The sequence below is a fragment of the Scomber japonicus genome, chromosome 13 (genome assembly GCF_027409825.1).
Source record: "Scomber japonicus isolate fScoJap1 chromosome 13, fScoJap1.pri, whole genome shotgun sequence".
In the NCBI taxonomy this organism is placed as follows: Eukaryota; Metazoa; Chordata; class Actinopteri; order Scombriformes; family Scombridae; genus Scomber; species Scomber japonicus.
In genome coordinates, this window is record NC_070590.1 from 24035866 (window position 1) to 24056237 (window position 20372).

Consider the following 20372-nt stretch of genomic DNA (forward strand, 5'->3'; position numbering starts at 1 on the left):
TCACACACCGAAACACTGGAACTTTCTGGAACACGGAGGCGTCTTTGACACACTGACTATTTGTAACAGGAGCAAGATGACTACACCTGACAGTGTGTCGAGTCCAGACGGGAACTGAGCTCGCTGAAGTTGGAGGTACCTCTCTGCAGGTCTTGGTTCTTACTCACTCCTAATTGCCCTCTGACCAGAACCAGGGAGTGGAGGGGGGTGGACTCTCCATCAATTTGATCCAGGCAAAAAATAAAAAGAAGGTGGCTTAGAGACACAGCCCCTCCTGTCCTGAGTGGATACAGAGATGAGTCTGCGGAGGGCCGGGTGAGCCAGCTGGGCAGGCCTGTGGAGCGGGGATTGGCTTGGTGGAGTTTAGCCAGGCGTCTCACACTATCAGCCCCATGCAGACAGACACCACGGGGTTCTCAGAGTATTAGTGGGGGGGGGGGGAGGGTTGGTGGGGGGGCCCCCGTGACTCGGCAAGTCTCCACCAGCTACTTATAGAACTGTAATAAAAGTGTGCGAATAACTGTGTGGCTTTCATTATAGACAAATAAAAGGCGAGCAGACAAAGCAGGACTTGAGCAAGTGATGCGCATGGCTTGTGTCATGTGTCAAATTGTTCCCATAAAAGCTGACCTATATTTTTTCTTTTCATTCCTCGGTGGGGAAGGAGGAAAAAGAAAGCCATTTGAAAAGTTGAAAAAAAAAGAAGAAGAAAAAATTAAATAGAAGAAGAGGAACAGGATAGACGGAAGCCATTTAGGAAATGAGACCAGCTGACTGCATTTATGCACCCAATGTTTTGATCTATATCCTTTCCATCAACTGTCATTTATTAGAAAATGTGGGGATTGCGTCAGAATAATTGCAAAGGAAATCATCTCTTATAAACATCCACCGGCAGTGATGCGTGAGGAAAAGCGAGGATTGTGCACCAAAAATAAGCTCATTAGGAGGAGAGGCGTACAACTATATTAATGAAGAAAAACAATGAAAGAAAAAAAAAACAACAACGTGAGAAAGTATGTTTGGTTACTGGTTGAATATTAGCAGCTTTTCTATACCAATTAAAAGCAAAAGCAATTAGGAGAACCAAGTCACCATGTTGTACATTGCTTGTGCTAACGGCTGAAGGAGAGGAGAGTGGTGGAGAAAGCAGGCTGCTGTTATTTTAATTGCATGTTTACCCCCAGGTTATGGGTCTGAAATAGAGCCAAGGAAGAAAAAAAAATATGTTGCAGTAGAAAATTCAATGCAACTTCGCTGTGTTGATTCTCTCAGGGACAGAGAGAGTGAAATTACTTTTCTTTTGCAAGCTGAGTCGCTGAATGGGAGGTAAAAAAAAAGAGAAAGGAAACAAAAAAAAGGAGCAGGAGCAAGAGAACAGCTTTTTACCCTTGAATACCGAGCCGGAGCGTTCTGTCAAAAGAAAGGGGAAAAAAGCCTTGGCTTTCCAGCACGTTAGGAAGAAATGACACATCGGTATGGCCTTCATTAGCCCATCAGGCTTTACAAAACAACAGAGGTAGGAAAAAGGATTTTTTCTGTTACTAGCGGAGGGCCGCGGGCGTGTGCGAGGCTACGACAGGCTGGTTTCATAGTCTCACACAATAGATCCTGATGACTCCAGCACATCCTGAGGCGCTCAGAATGGGACGTTTGCTTTTTCAGTCAGCAGAGAACCCAATCGTCGGCCCGGGCCGTTATCTCAACCCCCCCCCCCCCAAAAAAGAAAACGAGATAGGGGGTGAGAGAGCGGGGGATAGCCAGGATAGCGAGCGGAAGGGTTTGGAAACTAAGAGAGGAGACAACCAACTAGAATTGAGAGTGTGTAAAATAGCAGGTTCCAAAAGTTGCGAGTCGCGCCGTGTCGGGGATAAAACTGTCAAAAACAAGGAAACTGCTGCAGTAGTGTGGGAGAGAGAAGGGGAGACAGCTACTTGAAACTACTCTCCTTTAAGAGGGAGGGGAGGGGTCCGCGATACAACTGAAAAGCTGTATGAAACGCTCAGTAACTAACTGATGAAAAAGTGACAGTTCCCTGAGGTAAGATGGTGGATATGGAGCAGAGAGAGAGAAAGAGAGAGACAGTATGCCTCTGGAATAATGCAGAGTCCACAGCTGGATGGGCTAAACTTCTGCATATACATGTGAGATATGGACAGTTGGCTTGAAACAATGAGGAAACATGCTCTTAGAGAGGCTGTGTGCCATGAAACAAACAAACAAATAGAGACACGCTTCCTCCTCCTTATCTGAGTGACCTCATTCCTCCACTCTCGTCTTTACATTGGTGCTTTGGAGCCCGTGGGCCCCGCCTCTCGTATGATGTCCGGGGCTCCTCACAGTGCACAGTTGAGGAGATGACATTAATGGTGGCTGAGATGAGAGGATGAGAAGATATCTGGCCTGGCTTCCTCTACCGGAGCTATGTCACGGTCATTAGCCGTCCGCCACGTCAGCGCCTGCGAGGACGGCCAGTCAAGGTCCACTCTTCGACTTGGGGGTCAGTTTCACTAACAGCCACTTAAGCCCACTTGGCTTGGTTCGAAGCGCCCTACAAATGTGGAAGATGGAGCTAAGTGTGCTCAGTCATGTCAAGCTCGGCCAAGGTCAGGCGGGCAGACAGAAAGTGCTGGCAGCGCAGCATGCGTGGCGTCATGAATGCCAAAATGCCGGGGCCCCCTAGCTGTGCCGCTTGACAGACATGTTTACACCTGATAGAAAATGCAGTGTGGATGGCCTGCCAAAACAGAGGGGATCCAAAGTGAGGGGTGCCAGCCTAGTTATTTATTTATCTGCTGCAAATCCATCCAGAGTGCTGCCAGGAGCTCACTGAGGGAAAAAAAAGCCAGCCTACTCTCAGACACGACTGTCCAAAAAAAAGGGAGAGATGAAGATGTGACATGAAGTAAAAGAAAAGGAGAGATCTCATAAAGCGGCTCTAGAAATTACATTTGATTCAGCCACATAATAACGCATCTCTCTCACACTAGTTCTGATTAACATGAAATGATTCAAATTATTCAGGGAGCTGCTTGAAAAATCCTCCATGAGAAGGATAGGAGAGGATAGGGCTAGTTCTTTAGCACGGCAGCTAACACAGTAAAAAACAGCTTGGTGTGTTGGATATAACAGATGATGAGAGCAGAGGAAGGCTGAAGAAGCATCATGGAGGAGCTGCTTCATCTCGTGGAGAAACTTCAGCCTTCTGGTAACCATCAGGTTAAGAAACGGAGAGGAAAAAAACACTGCTCCTTTCATCTCCGAGATGATGCGGTCACATCGGTGTTATCTTCACATATCTCCACATCACACCAGACAACAATGTGCTGAGTCACATGCTGCCGTGTCAGATGCCAGACTGCAGAGTTTTGGTACAGGGCTAGGAGGGCAGATTTAGAACAACACAGATAAACAGATACTGAACTGCCGTAAATCTACTATCTGGAGGAGGTGGGGGGGGGGGGGGGGGGGTACGTGCTGTGATAGACATCGGAAGACTTCAGGCAGCTGGTTTTTCGAGTTGCTTGCTGTGGGAATGCTCAATAATGTGTTACGGGGTGGGATGAAGGAACCTAAACAAAAAAGATAGTGCTAATACTTCCACCATACAAAGAAAGAAAGAAAGAAAGAAAGAAGGAAGGAAAGGTGTGACACAGAAAAGGACCTGGTGTCTCATCTGGGGGTTAAAAGCAGACTTGTGAGTCTAACTATCTTGCCAGGCCTTCACCCTGGTTAGTGGGAAATAACTCAATGTGCTGAGAGCTAAAGTGCGGCAGCATTGTTCCAGCTGGCGGTAAAAAAAAAAGGGAAATGAAGATGGAGTGGTTTGATTTCATTTGTTAGCAGGTGCATCCATTTTGTGTTCTTCCCTGCACCCACCTCGCCTCTCTCTCAGTCAAAGTGCTTATCAGAAATTGGACACCCCGGTGACAAATTGAGCCTGCGATTAAAGGGAGAAAGAGGAAAGCTTTGTTAAGTGCTGCTGATTGGGATCCCAGGCTGCCCTCGCACATCAGAGGTGTGTATATGTATGTGTGTGTGTGTGTGTGTGTGTGTGTGTATGCTTGGTGCAGAGCCAATAGCAGAGCTGACACCACCACCACCACCACCTCTTCTCCTATTTTCCCCTCTCTCCAGGTGTTCCCACGGCTTACATTTCTGCTCCGAGTACTCAGCAAACAAAATCGAATCAATGCATCTGTTCCCGCATCTCACACACACACACACACACACACAGTACACACAAACACACACACAGTACATGCATATAAAATACAGGCAAACATACACCAGCAATTTTCCCCCTGCAGGAATAATGTCCTCTTCTAGCATTCCCTTGTTTCTGTCTTATTGACATGTACACTGTGTTTAACAGAGAAACAAGTTAAGTCTCCGTGTGTTTGTCCCAACCAGACCTACATTATTGACCCAGCATTAACCAGCCCTGGCCTGTTTGCGAGTGTGGCTGGACTGATTTAAGAGGGGTGGGATGGGAGGGGGGGGGGGGGGGGTCAGAGCGGCTCTGCTAGGCAGAACTGTGCAAGCGCTGACTCCCACAAATCATCCTAAAAGGGCTTAACGCACAAAAACAGCTTCCAGTGTTACACAGGCCTGCTGTGAGAGATTTATCCACTGTGCCATTATACTAACTGGCCCCTCTCCCATATGAGCTGTATATATACCAACACACACACACACACATAACACATAAAAGGGAGAAAAACCCTAATTAGACTTATGTCTGGTGCAAAACAATCCAACCTTTAACTATTCTGCATTAAAACAGCTTAATCTTGTTTACAATTAGTCGTCTTATTTAACGCTGACACGTCGCTCATATATAGGCCAGATAATACGTTAAGGTGTTTAACCTTAACGTATTATCTGGATGCTGTAATAACTCAGCAAACCTCGATCATTGACCTCTAAAAGGGTTTTAGTGAAGCAGAGCTCGGCCTTCAGCTCTGTTATTTTATATACAGTTTCATTTGTTAGTGTTAGTATTTAAATATCCTACAACAGGATTCATTTTTCAGGCTTTTATGATGGAGGGTAATGCAGAGAAACAGCTGTTTGTGAGATTGAATGGAAGCATATTAAGATTACTGAGACGCAAGTCTGGTGGATTTTTACTTGAAACTGGTGCGACACCCAGACAGAAGTGGTGAGAATATTCTGCTGCAGCCACACAAGTCAAAAACAAAATCCCAACGTGCCGATCCCAAACCCTGCTGTGTGTGTGTGTGTGTTCAATACGAGCTGATCTGTCTCCTTCCTGTGTCTATGGAAGGTTGGTAAGGTCAGCCGCCTCCATGGCAGTTCTGACATTCAGTCTGGCCTCCAGCGAGACCAAACACCCCCCCACACCCCGAACCTCCCACCCACCCTCGCATCAACAGACCGTCTGAGGAATAAAAAGAGATCTTTCTACACTGGACGAGGTTGTGTGAGACGTGTTCCTTTTTGCCTCTGGCGACACACACGAGACATTTGTGGTCGCTCCTTCATCTTCTGTGTATATACGAGCGCCTCTCTCCACCCCCGGCTCTTTTCCCCCAGCAGACACCGGCTCCGGGCACCGGGCAGCCAGCCGGTGACTCTGTGGAGAGCCAGGCAAACACAGGCCCGGCATGGCAAACATCTCACCTCTGTGTCTGCATGGGAACATCTGGCCTTCCCAGGCTCGCAGGGCCCTCCGTCTGTCTGCTTGTCAGCCAGAGAGGCTACACACACACACACACACACACACACACACTGCTGCTGGTGTGTACTGGTGTTGTCATGGCACCAGCATTTTTTTACTCCTACATGAGCACTGGTTTAAAATACAAAAACAACCACTATAATAGCAAAGCAAACAAGCTGCGTGTCACATAATAACCCTGACACCATTTCATGATGATTAAATTACTGCTGATCTGCTCACACCTCCATAACAAACATGTTTAAGTCAGTACCAAAAAAGCAGTGAGGTTTGATACACTAAGTATCAAAAGCTACAGAAAGCTTCAGTACTCTTAGTGACTCATACATTTATCATATACTTCCTGATTTAAAACTTGACCCGAGGACTCAAACTCAAACTGAAGAATGAGGTGTAATTTCATTTAAATGGCACCTATTGTGCATCATTTCCAAAAATATGTGTTAAACTAATAGGTTGGAATGCAGTTGGCCTAAAAGGTCTGACACAGAATTGGGTGATAATTGATACCTTACGTTTCATAAACAGACAAACCAGACCGGGTCAATTTTGAGCCAGGAGGACAAAAGCTGCACGGTCGACGGAAAAACAACAGGAGGGTTAAGTTAGATTTTACAATGTTTTATTTTTTTTAGGAAAAGTTGTGCAGCTGCTTGTATTAACACAACATATAACATGTGAGAATTTTGATTACTTATATTTAAATAAAAAGGGGCTTTGCAGAAAGATATGTTTATAGTCCAAAAAGTGAGTGAAGTTTATATTTCAGTATTAATAGGGGAACATGGGCATCACACTGGCAAAAACATCCTAAATCTGACAGTAGTTTGATTGACGTCTTCTATACGGTTAAACTATCAACTCAAAGTAAAGTAAACATTCACTTATAGTTACAACACCAGTGTGTGTTTTTAAAGGCCTGAATTTATCAAGCTTAACTCAAAATATTTCATCTCTCTTCCTCTCATCCGGTGAGATAGAGTCATATGAGTAATAGCGTCAGCCCGAGCTGATAAAAACTCTTTTCCTATCGCGCTCCCCTCTTGCTTTCTTGCATCATGCTCGCTCATACAGATCTCCTGCGGCCGTCCAATGATTCAAGACTGATGAGGCACGCTCAAAGGTCTATGCCATTGAACACAGCATTAATGCACCCAGCAGCAAATTTTTTGCCATCGACCCTCGTTCCCTGCAATAAGGACAGAGCCATCAATCAGGCTGAGATAGCCGACACCAGACACGGGCTGATGAAGTAGGGGACTTTGGAGCTAATGACAAATGGATCTCTCAGATATGGTCACAGTATACGATGACAATCCGTTGAGAACACTTGACCTTTAGCAAAATCCCGAGCCGCCTTTTTGCCAACACTGTACAATGCAAAAATGGAGAATATGCAAAGTGCTGTTGCTGTTAACAAAGTGTGGTTACAGCGTGGGAGAACTCCTGGGTCCAGCTGAGAGTCTCAGCCCCGTAACTCTCGGAGCCGCTCCTGACCGGCCCAGCCCTCCTCTGTTCTCACACCAAAGCTCTGGGAGTGACCTTCAGGAGGCCCGCTAGTCCTGCTAATTGGGGTCTCTGAAGAGCATGGCAATCCACCCCCCACATTGCACTGGAGGAGGGACTGTGGGGCAGAGGGAGAGAGAGATAGCAGAGGTCTGTGTTCACTGCGTGGTGGGAAACAAGACTTCTGAACTTCAAGATGCAGGATGAAACAAATGAAAATGGGATGCAGAGAGAGGAAAGCACTGCAAGTATATAGTTTATATTTTTATAGTGAATAGTTTATAATAGTGAATAGTTATATTTATAGTGAATAGTTTATAACGTGGATGCTGAATATGAATGTAACATCGACAAAAACACTAGAAAATCATACATCAAGTTGTTTTTACTAGACTGTGTAACAATAGACAGTGTTTAATACTGAACATACCTTACCAGTTACAACTATCAGCTATTTGTATTATTAAGTTGCTGATATGTTTCCCAATTAATCAATGTTTATCTTGTTAGAATACAGTGAAACATGTGTATCACATGTTTCCAGAGATATGATGTCATGTGACCAACAGTCCAAAACATTTAACTGTCTAACACGACAGAGGAAAGCAGCAAATCCTCACAGTTCAGAAACAGCACTCTTTTTTACATTATTTTTAAAAGTAACTTTAAAAAATGATTATCACAATAGTTGCTGGTTATTTTTCCCATTGATGTACTAATCGCTTAATCAACTAACCATTTCAGCTTTGGTTATAACAATTGTGTATTAGAGCAGTATGTGTGGAGAGTTGCTGTGAAATAAGTCAACTGTGTTTTGTCACCTAAAAAAGATTCGAGGAGAGCGTCACCACAAAAACAAAGTGCTTTGGGTTAAAACAGCAGTAATCCTTATAAAATAACACATAACTTCAGCTGCTGAAAAACTGAATTCAAACTGTGATTAACAAACTATGATTGTATTTAAAAAGTAATAAAGGTACAATAAAGTGACTGATCAATATATCAGACCACATATCGCTTTAGATATTGTAATATTGTGGCGTGTATTATAGTAAAATGACTGTTCTAGCTGTTCTATTACATGTCTTTTCCCACTTTGTCATTACATCCACATTACTGATGATTCATTATCAAATTATCAAGGTATTTGGTCAAAAACACTTGATTTTGTCTGTGTCCCCCAGCCCTAAAGTGGATCCTGGGTTTCTGAGAAGAAGTGTGGGTGAGGCAGGTAAATTTGATCTGTAGGCTTACTGTTGGTTGGTTGGTTGGTGCTCTGCTCTGAAACACAGAGGAGACAATGACACAGGTAATTTAGAGCAGGCTACGGCTGGCTGCAGCTGTGCACTGAGCTTGCCAACACATCATCATATCAGGGCCACTTCCTATCAGTGTGATCAGCACTCAGTAATAAAAGGGGAAGAAATGTACAGGAAGTCGTCCTGTAAAAAACAAGCTACACTGAGCCTCTGTGTTGGGAAAGAGTCACTGAACTAGTTTTGAAGAGTATGTTTAACGGTAAAAGACGCTTTTCTGAAGGAATTAAGAAACCTGGTAACCATTTTAAACGAGGTTTGTGATAGATCCAGTGAATGAGACTTTGCGCAGGGATGGACATGAATAAAAAAAGGTCTGCATTTAATTTGCTAATCCATCATTCCAATTGTGCTCCGTAACAAAGGGAGAGGAGAGTGGTGGGGCATTCAGAGGCAATGGAGCATGCTGAGGGGTGCGTGTGTGGTTCTACATGGAGCTAGCCAGGCCGTGGCCCTTGGCCCTAAAAGCCTGGCCAGCGCTTGGGGAAAATGGGCTCTGATGAGCTCAACGCAGGCAAGACTAATCCCTTCATGTCCAAAGAATTGTTTAACTATGTTTGACTGATTAACCCAAACCCCTCGATTCCACTCCCGATCTATTTGTTCAATCAAGTCTCCTGTGCTCAACATGCTGCAGTGTATGTGGGTGGTGAGTGAGAGGGAGAGAAAGAAAGAGAGGAAGAATGAGAGAGAGAGAAAAACAAAGGGGCCTGCAAAACAATCCATTTGAAGAAGCATACATAAAGTCAAAGGACAGCTTTTTTTTTTTGTTCTGCTTGCAATTCTCCAAATTCACACAGCGCATGAGTTTCTTGCAGACGAGCAGTTGCTTACATTCAAAGGTCACAGAACTCTTGCCTTGGAAAGATTTCTAGTAGAAAGTCAGCAGTGGCGTGGTGGCGCTCTGCACAGGCATGCTCCTTCCTACCAGCTTCATGGGAAATGGAAATTTAAAGGCACTCTCCCCTGCGTGGAAAAGAGGTTGCCAGGAAGATTAACCCAGCTTCCTTTTATAGCCTCTGACAAGAGGTTAAATCACACATTACACTGCCTGAAATGTCTCCTAGTAATTAGATCAAGAATATTACTCTCTCTTCTTCCCCTCGCAGACTGCAGCTGATCAAAGCCTAATGATGGTGTCAGTGCCATTGGCAGTGCTGGCTGGGTAAATCTCCCCATCGGGATGGCAATCTGTCAGTGCCGCGAGCCCCTCTAAAACAGCACAGGACATGAGGAAGAATGGTGCTTGACACAAAGTGGGCTAAATGAACCGCATCCTTTACCAACAAGCTATCCTTCAGCAAATTCACCGTAATGATTAAACATCTCTTTGTTTTGGGTCTAGATCCGCGTACGTGTGTGTGTGTGTGTATATGTACACAGAGAGAGACGCCGATGACATCTGTGTGAGTTTTCTCCTGATAACGGTGAAGCCCACCACCAGTGTCTCTGCTGTCTCTCCATACCAGAGCAGATCTAAGCAGCACCTGGTCCCTTGATGGGGGTGAGGGGGCTACTGGCTATTAATTACCGAAAGCCGACACGCAGCGCAGGCAATGCCTCGCAATGAGACCCCGGGACTTCAGATACCCGGTGAGTCGAATGCTTCTCTGTCACACAGCAACATGACCTGCCTCAGGACTCTTTACACACGAGCACTTTCAAGTAGGCCTCTCAAAATTGCGGCCCACCCCTTCTTCCTTTGCCCTCCCCACCTACCCCGCCTCCCTTTCTATCTCCATCACATTCTGTGGATGTTACACTACTTCAGGGGATATTTTCTGACTAATGCAAAATGGTTGTGCAGCGGCATGATAAAAGTTGACATTTTCCTTTTCTAATTCAATGCTTCCTTTATAAATAACTTCGCCTTTTTTATGCGAGCCAACACGCACACACACAAGCAAACTCGCACGCGGGGCCGTAAACACATAACGGTCAATTTCATTATTTGCTCTCAGACTTGACAGGGCCAGTAAAAAAAAAAGGGGGGGGGGGGGGGGGTGAGGCAGGAAATATGCCAATCATTTATCTTTGAAATATGCTTGACAAAAGAGGCTCTAAAAAAAGTGACAGCTTTCCTTTTCTGTGGTATGTTGCACGTCAGTCTCCAAAAAAAAAAAAAAAAAGGGGCCCCTGCAACAGATTCCTGCGAGAGGTCTGACCCCAATCTTAACCCCTATACAGGTGGCACACAAAGCTAACACAGGAAGCGGGAGCGCTATTCACAGGATGCAGGGTGAAAACTTTGCTCTCTCTCTAAGAGCTGCTCTCAGAGATCATTCAGATGGGCACAAAGACAGCGAGATGCCAATAAAGAGAATTCTCACACTGAAAACCAAAGCCCCTCGAACACACTGATGGTAAAGACTGAGTAGACTGGAGGCATCTGGTTAAGGGAGTGATGAGAGTCGCAATGTTAGATTGAGCACCACAACTGTGGCAATGCTGTATTATGCTGTGAAGGCTGCTGGTCTTCAAGTGTGGTCATAAAGTTTCAAACTAATTAAAGTGCATGAAAAAAATACTGCTGAACACTTAAACCCCTGCTCGTAGCTCAATAACACTAATATCAAGTGTGGTCTTGTTGTTGAAGCAAATACTGTGACCTGTCTGAGTCTGACTACATAGTTGAACTATGAACTGTGATTACAGCCCCCCCCCAGAGCGACAACTGCATCTCTGTACATTCCAGGAAACGCAGCCAGCTGAAGACAGCAAATACACCGGAGAGGAGGAGACATAAACAACGTAAGGTAGTTAGAGAGCCGCACCGCCGATGTTTACTGTCTCACTAAGTGCATTTCATCCCCACTGCTTTCACAGCAGCGGCGGTATTTCAGGCTGCTGCTGATGCCACAGGTCTGTGTACAGAGGGCTCAGTCACAGGCTGAAGAGACTGTTTGGACAATGTAGGTGTCAGACACACTGCCTGCGTGGAATAACGATTCAGTTCAGCCTGCTACAAAAACACCCTCTGGTTCTTTTAAAAAGTGGAGGTTTGATAACAAATAAGAAAAGAAAAAAAAACCTCACTTAACTGTTTTCTGGAGTGTAACTGTTGAAAAAGTGTGAGGAATGTCTGCTTTGTTTGACTTGGTGCATTGCTATCAGGGAAAAAGGCCTGCATTTCGCTTCAAACAGGCACTGAATGACATGCCAGAGATTAGCCTCTGAAGGTCACAGTCTTAGCCTGTGCTTTCAGCCGCTTTTCACAGCGCAACCCCGGGCCCTTTTGAACAACAGGAAGAATGTCATCTGGTTACTTTTCAAGGCACGGAGATACCATTCACTGTGACCAACAATGGCTGCAAACAGGACCAGAGGGTTAGGAGGTTATAAAAGGGCCCCATTCTAAGCGCCGCTCGCTCTCTCCGGCGCGCTGCACGCACACAGAGAAAGAAAAAAAAACACACCCACACACACTGAGGGCCTAGAGAAGTGGTGCAACCGATAATAAACTGAGGAGGGGTTGGGGGGGGTCCTGGCAGAGTGCCGCACACTGACCATTCACCTCAGAAGCTCTCTCGGCTCGGCTTCCGTCCCTCCCCGCCGTAGCTCTGAGCACCTGGACTGAGCCTCCGAGCCCCCCATCAGGCCTTCACAGACACTCACTGCTGTGTCATTCTGGAGAGGATAATTGTATGATACGGTAAACTCCATCCTTCAGGTTATTGTGTTCTGACAGCAATTACAAAGAACAAAATATACTCGTATTATCTCGACAGGAAAGTTAAAACAAAACTGAGCTTGAAAAGATAACCGGGGATACAACTAGGTAACAATAATAAAACATAACACGACTGAAGTCCTGGTGAACAAAAATAGCATTCTCCTAAAACATTATACCCTATGTACAATGACAAGACTGAAATGATCTGCCATTATTCAGGTTGGGAGGCTCGTCCCAAAAAAGGACTCTCAGACTACAGTCAGAACTGAAATCCTTCACCAATTTAGTCTCTAATGAACCTCTGAAATATTAAAAATAAAGCCCAATTAGCCGACAGCATTTTACATCTCCTCCCCCCACTAATCCTCTGGTAGCTTAGCCTTATCTAATGTCTGCGCCAACTATGACACTTGGAGCACACATCCCCCCCCCCCCCTCCCTTCACTTGATATCCCCGACAGCTTTACTGGTTCTTTGTTGTGGCCCCATAGACTGGGTCAGGCTCCAAGCTTCTCTGGTGGTGGCTAATGATGCCCTGATATGTACAGTTGGCATGGACACTGGAAAACTGCGGCAATAACTGCCGACATGCTAATGGCATCTATTAGGATTACTTAAGAGAGATATGGGACTCGCCTAGCAACCTCTTATTACAGAGGGCATGGTGTTTGTGGGTGGAGAGTATCAGTGGAGGGTCAGTGATCCGACTGAGACGGCCTTATCCTGTGCCATAAACAGACAACACGGTATCTGCCCTGCTCTTCTGCCATTCCTGTGAGATGGAAGTGGATAAACAACCCTGTCGTCTCCAGTGCCTCCAACAGGCCTGATCAGACAGAGATGCAGTCCTAGACCCGGGCCTCGTTCCTCCCGCTGCTCTCACTGCTGTTATTGCCATGAATGTCACTGGGAGGTTTAGATTCCTCCTCGATTGCCCTCGAGCTTGAAGACACAACAAATTCTGAAAGTCTTTGGTCTCTGTGTTTGTAACGTCAGGTTGCAGCACTCCCTGGCTTAGGGCCAGGGTTTGCTGATTACGCAAACTATCCAAGCAAGAGCAGGGCTTTTTTTGCCCCCCTCTAATTGGACCTGCTGGCTAACATGCAAATCCATGCAAAAAGAGAAAAAAAGTCACAAAGAACACATAAATGTAGCAAACAAAGACACAAACTGTATCCTAGAACCAGGCCTATCGCCCGCAGTCATTTGGCATGACACAAAACAGCCCATGTGAACCAAAGCAAATGCCATGCAACAGCTGACCCGCAGCAGCAGCAGCCCTGCAGGTCGGTCTCTTGTTCTCAGAGGTAATCAGAAGTTGCCCGTGATGTCCAGAACACCTGATCTGGATGTATCATGTGGCCGCAGTTCTTTACTCCTAGCCTGACCTGTTTTCGACCCTCGTGCAGCGTCTATTGACTTTGCCCACTCGCACAAAGGCTATGAAACATCTGCTCCCTGTTTGAAACCGGACTCATACAGCAGGGAAGACATCAGGTGGCCTCCCGGAGACTCTCTCTCTCTCTCTCTGAGTGGTGGGTGGCTGTGTGGGGAGTGTGGGGATTGTGGGCTGACAGCTGCACTGGTGACTGAGGACTGAAAGGTGGAGTCCGCTGGCAGATCATTGGTACCTGGGAAATCTCTGCCTTGCTGCCCTGCTGCCCTGGAAAGGGGTGGTGGGGGGGGGCCCAGCCACATTTAGCAAATGGATGACATTCCACAAATGCTGCTCATCTACAACGACCGAGGTGAGGGAAATAAAAATCTGCCGCACGCATAAAATTCACAGACGACACCTGCGAGAGATTTTAACATACAGATGCCCCCGCCGGAATATGAAAGGAACAAATGTATTGCATTAGGGAGAGAGGCACGGTTACACATTTCCAATTCAAGCACCGTCTCTAAAATGCTACATCAAATGACAGGCTTTGAATAAACCAAAAAACGAGCATCAGCCAAGTGGCTCATCCCCGCCACATAAAATTGTTGCATCGCAAATATGCTGGTTAGCCGAGCCATTTCACAGTCAACAATCACAGAATCGGGACTGTTACTAATCAATGTATTTTAATGAGCTCCCTGTGAATCCCGACAACAGCTGAAACATAAAAGCCGCTCAAGTTCTCTTGGTTCACTCGTTGTACCTTGTGATCTGTTATTCATAGTCTTGCTCTGAAGTCTCTGAGAAATAAAGAGAGAGCTTTGATGTTTTCCTCTTATTACTGCTGTCTGAAACAAGCTTAATGTTGGGAGTCAGAACGTCACGTGGAGAACCTCCTACGACACAAAAACATCCGGGCTTCAGTGCGAGGTGCTGCCACTGATTGATTTTGCTCCGTGAGACCAGCTAACATCTGCTTTGCCATTTGCTTACAAGAAAGAAAGTTTGATACAATGAAATTGGTGTCTATACAACTGCGTGGGTGTTCTTATTACATTCACACTGTACTGTACTCTACTCGCTACTCTACGTTAAAGCTTCCACTCAAGGAAGCTCAAACACGTAGGTGTGTACGCTCTCTACACAATGTGTGTGTGTTATTTTCCTGCAATAGTTCAGCCTGGTCGACAGGCAGCTGAAGTCAAAGCAGCCAAGAAGCTACACAAGTATTTTAGAGCAAATTACCCTCTACTGCCCACAATGTAAATCAATATGTTCCAATATATTTGTCAGTGGTCGGCTGAAAAACCAGAGGCCAACTCGCTTTCCTGTCAGCTCGCCTTCAGCAAAGACTGTAGGTTTTTGCGGTGACAGGTCAAAGAGTCAGCAAATGACTCGAGGGTGGAGGAGGGGAAGACACTTGAAAAGCCGTGCAGAGATCTAATTAACACACGCGTTCAAGTGCTATTTCGCTTTGGTGGAATGCAACGTTTTCTACAGTGCTGACCGGCATGTGGTGAAACAAAGAAACCAGGTGCTCCTGACATTCAGGTTTTTCTAAGTCAGAGCAAACAGGAGCATGCATCATTTTCAGACTAAACACATCGTCAGGAGCACACACAGAAATCCAAGTTAAACTTTTACTTCAAACACCAAAGCTGGACGCTACAGCAAAATCTACATGTGTATGGTACAGAGGTTTTTTCAGCCTTCGCATCATCACATCTGTCAACATGTATGGAGAGTAACTTCTTGGTATCTGTCAGATTTATGCCATTAGAGGTGAGCTGTGTTTTACAGATTGGGGAGAGGCCTAACAGTCATTTGTTTCTAAGACCTAATTAATCTTCATTGTGCTGGGAAACATAGCACCCCGATGCAAAAAAGGTTCCTTCTACACGATAATTGCAGAGTCTAGGGGCCCGAGTTTCCCAGACAACAAGGTCTGAAATTTAATTATCTGCTCTTTGGGAAATGTATGGGATGAAAGCTACATTGCAAAACTGCACTTTTTGGGCAAGTAATGTCAGGCTCTTGCTTGAGTAAGCACAGAAGAGAAGCACATCCTCTCTCCCTGCTGTCATAAACTAAAACAACCTCTACTTTGTTATGGTTAAAGGAGAGATAATTGCTTTTTTTTTTTTTTTACATAAGGACAGATCTTACTTTTACTTTAAAAAACGGTCATGCAAATGTAGACAGAATAGCTTTTTATCTCTTGACAACATTTCACAGTTATTTTTCATCATCTTACCATGTGCAGAGCCAAACCCGATCACTCCCATAGTCCAGTCAGTCAGAGAAGTATTGCTTTACTGCGGTATGTTTTTAATCATATCCGTCAAGCTCCATGACATTAGAGAGCGACTACAACAATAAAGCCAGACTCAGAGCAGCCAAAGACAACACGGACAGGCTGTGGCAACATTAACATTCCGCCGTGTAAAGATCAGGCTTTGTAGAGAGGAGGAGGGGGGGTACATCGATAGGATCCCATTAGTTAAGTGCGCCCTCAGGATACCCGAAATCTGATCAGAGATAGACCTTTTCCTTCCAGACACGAACCATTAGACGTTATGGCAAAAAAGAAAAGCTCCTCTCCTCCTCTGAAACTACTCCTCCTGCACTCCTCCTCCTCCTCCTCCTCCTCAGTGGTCGAGGTTGTGCGGCAGGATCAGGCAGGATGAGCCCGGTGACGTCAACCTTTTGTTATCACCTTTAACACTTGCCTTTGCAGGTGGAAACACTTCTTTTCTCTCCCGTTACATTACGAGGCGCTATTTGGAGACGCTCCGGCGGTGCAGGGAGCGCACAGCACATCTGCATCACGGCCGAAGACGACTGACTATCTAAATTTGGACACACGCATGCATGTCCTAATGAGTATATCGGATACAAGCCGCGGGAGACAACTTAGTGACAGCTATATCACACTTTGAAAGTCGGGAATAGCATAAGATAACCACACGTCCAACTTCATCCACAGCTTGCTTCTTCCAGGAATCGCAGTTTCTCTTTTTAGGAAGCACGAAACTATAAGCCTTGATGTTAATGGAAATTATAATTATGATGATAACATCGTGGTAATCATTTGAAAGGCAAATTGAGGGCTGCTTAATCCTCGCTGGTTGTCGCTATCATAACAATGTAAAAACTAACTAGCTAACCAGCTCAATAACATACAAGCCCAGTTTCATTCATCAGATTCCAGCCAGAATTCATGGCTCTTTTTCTGCCTGAGTGGAGTATGTATATCTCATTAGAGACAGTTAAGCTGTGGGGACTTATAGACAGGACAGAGGACCGTCCAGGAGCTATAAACCTGCAGGTTTCCCGTCAGTGTGCCAGCTGACTGCTCCTGGTTAGCTAACATAGCCAGTCAGTGTGAAACATACACACAGTCCCATTGTTGCCTTCGCAACCTTTCCTAATATTTATGGCCACAATTTGAGAGGGTGTCGCACAGTGTCGGGCGGCAGGCGTGTTATGAAGGTACAACTACTCACTCTCCGTTTACCTCCGCGAAAGGCATCGTTTAGTCGGTCGCCATGGTGTGAAACGGACAGATTTTCTCCCGTTGTCCGGTGCAGCCGAATCACTGCTGCTGTCTGCGGCATCAACTTCCGGCGCATGCGCACTAACTGGGTCGGTTCCAGGCTGGGCTGTGCGCTGCGCAGGGCTGCTGAGTGCTTTAAAGGGACAGTCAGCGAGGGACTCAATTGGACGAGTGTTTGTACGACAAAATTAACGAAATAACGCATAATATATATTTATATTTAATCACTGAAATAGCTCATAATAACAAGTACACATAGGCGACGTTTAGTTGTCCTCTATTTTCTGTCATAATAGACACTTGATAAGCTCTGTAGGCAAAGCTATTGACATTGTAAAAAATGTAAATGAGGTGCTGAGAGAGTTCATTTGGGTTTGCATATAATGTAGCAAATGGTGGAAATATGTATATATATTTCAATATATGATTTATTTGTGGAACACAAAACACACACAGAAACCCTCACATGTACGACTAAATAAACAAAATAAAAGGAAACATTCTGTAGAGTAAACATTGACAGAGGTAGTAATAATACAAGAGGGTAATATTGTGGTGAAAATATTCAATTTAATGACTAACATGTTTTTTATTTTCGTTGTTTTTTTTGGTTGGACATTTGAAATTGTGCAGTGTTTACATCCTATGCTTCTATGAATTTTACCAGTTGTGGATCAGTGGAATAGGCTAAAAACATTGCTCCACAGCAACACTGGTGAACATAAACCCCACATAGTACCATTAACCTTCTACTCCACTACATTTCAAAGAAAACACTATATTTTTTCACTTTCACTGTACTTTTGTATTCATTAATTTGTGTTCTTAACTATTGGTAATTGTCTCATCATGACACCTAGTTCAATGTCATAAATAGCAGGAAAGTTTATTTTGTCTATAGGGACTATTTTTGATTACTTTGATAGTTTTGAGCCAAAAGAAATTAGGCATCAATACTACTTTGTTTCCTTCATCATTTAGAGGAGGAAACAGTTATCTCAAACTTTGAAGATGAGAGTGCAGTATGAATTTTTGAGTTGTAATAAAGTAATAGTGTAGCTTTTTAATTATCAAGATACAATTAGAGATACAGATTGCTGACATACAGTAGCTAAGGTAAAACAACATAAAGTGCTGCAGTAAGGTACTGGGCAACATGAGCCCCCCGAAATAAACATATTCCACATTTGGTGTTATGATGGCGGTGATGGAAACTGTCATCTGACACATTGCTCTGTAAATCCTTCATACATGTTCAGTTGGGTTGAGATCTGGTGACTGTGAAAGCCACAGTATATATATCTCATATCATTTTCACACTCATCAACATATTCAGTGAGCCCTCGTGCTCTGTATGAAAGCATCTGCATTTGGCTTGCTGCTCAAAGAGTAATATGGAGACCAGTTACCCTTCTGTATGTTACTTTTTCAGCCATAAGCCCAATGTTGCTTGTACACATTTCTTACTCACTCAGTTTGTTGTTAAATAATAGTGTTTTTATTTCAGTATTATTATTATTATTGCATCAGTTTACCTTTTGAAAACACAACTTTATCATGCATTTTACTGGCCCACATGCAATACTCATCTGGCACACTAGCACAAGATTTGTCTCGGACTGTATTACATTTGCATTACTGTGCTCGTCACATATGGCATTATGAATCTTGTTGGGAGAGATGAAACCCAGTGAGAAGCCTCCACGGTCAATAGTGTCACATGCCTTGTGGTTTGATGAAAGGTTTTATTTGTGCAGCCTGATGTGTATAGCTCCCTAATCAAAGACTTATATTTCTGTGACAACTAAAATAAATTACTCCATTACAACCGCCCACCTGCCCTCACCACAGTATTGATACCATTTTATTACCAGAGAGAGAGAGACAGATGGACAACACTGAAGACTGTGGCGAGTTACGGGCATGCTTGAGAATATGTGCTCATTGCCATGTAATGTCATGCCAGGTTAGAACCTGCACAAAAGTAATCAAATGAGATGATTAGAGGAAATTACACACGTTCAACTCCACAAACATTTCTGAAATAAAGCATTGTGAAGGATGACTCCGTGGCCTCTGTTCCAGTATGGACTGGGCTTATTACAATACTCTACCCAATTTAGGCCTGCAAGCTTCACTTCCCCCATCAGCAAGTGAAAGAAGGGAGAATTTGGTCTGAAAGCCCAATCACACACAGCGCTCCGAATTCAGCAGGTGGGGAAGCAGTAGCAGCAGGCTCCATCAGGCAATAATACAAAGTTAATGATGCAGAATGGTGTCTTTCTCCATACCAAAGAAGACGTCAATACAGGATATTTAAGAACGCTGTTCCTAATTACGCTTTTTAAATTCACCACTGACGTGATTGATGATTTCAAAGGGAGGCATTATTGATCCACTTCACAGACAAGTCCCATCGATTGCAAGTCTAGAATGAATAAAAGTTTTTTTCCCCCTTTATCTCCCCCACTGAGAGAGAGATTGTACAATCAGAGCATCAGTGTGACCTATATGGGTAGTTTGGGAGCTAAATCGCCTCTTTTAAAAAGCAGTCAGAGCAAGGACATATGGAGCAATGATTGCTGAATCCAGGGACCTTGGGGGACCTTCATGGCGTCACAGGAGATGCAACAGTTAGGTCTCGATGCTCTCTCATTTATCAGACATGGAAATTCATCCATCCCTTCATTAATCTGTGGGATCTTTTACAAATTGCCTATCTGTGTTGGAGTCCTCAGCATGAAAAAGTTCTGGAACGGCTGCTTTATAGACAGTCAGCCAGCTGTGCAGCATCACGCCTCTCACTGCAATCAGCAGTGATGGAGTGATGGATGCTCTGACACACTGACAGATTGTTTTTTCCCACCTCTGCTCCCTGCTGACATGCCCCATGGCTCATGCTTATTATTCCATGAACTTTGTTATTCCTCATGAGCAGCAAAGTCTTCTTATTAGTGGGGAAGCTGCCAGTTATTGCATGTCTAATCCCGGCTAGTTTTATTACTGAGGCAGACCAACAACAGAGGCTGCTGGAGCAAAAGCTGATGTGGCAGTGTATCTGACATCACCTGCTTCAGCTGCAGAAAATGTTAGTTAGGGAGTTTTTCTTTAAATATATTTCCCATCAATACAATCTGCCCTGTTTGAATTACAGAAAACAAGATTGATTAGGAATCAGCAGCACACTGAATTGCAGCAGCAGAGAGGTTTTCCATCACACCATTGCTGAATCT

At 44.6% G+C, this 20372-nt stretch overlaps 1 protein-coding gene across 1 annotated transcript in view; it reads right to left on the reverse strand.

Moving 5' to 3' along the window:
• fam222ba (family with sequence similarity 222 member Ba) overlaps positions 1 to 17195 on the reverse strand; it is a 28844-nt gene extending 11649 nt beyond the window's left edge. Inside the window, exon 1 of the mRNA XM_053331024.1 lies at positions 17090 to 17195. The gene's annotated coding sequence lies outside the window, so the exon portion shown is untranslated. The remainder of the gene's footprint in view (positions 1 to 17089) is intronic.
• Between the last annotated feature and the right edge of the window lie 3177 nt (positions 17196 to 20372).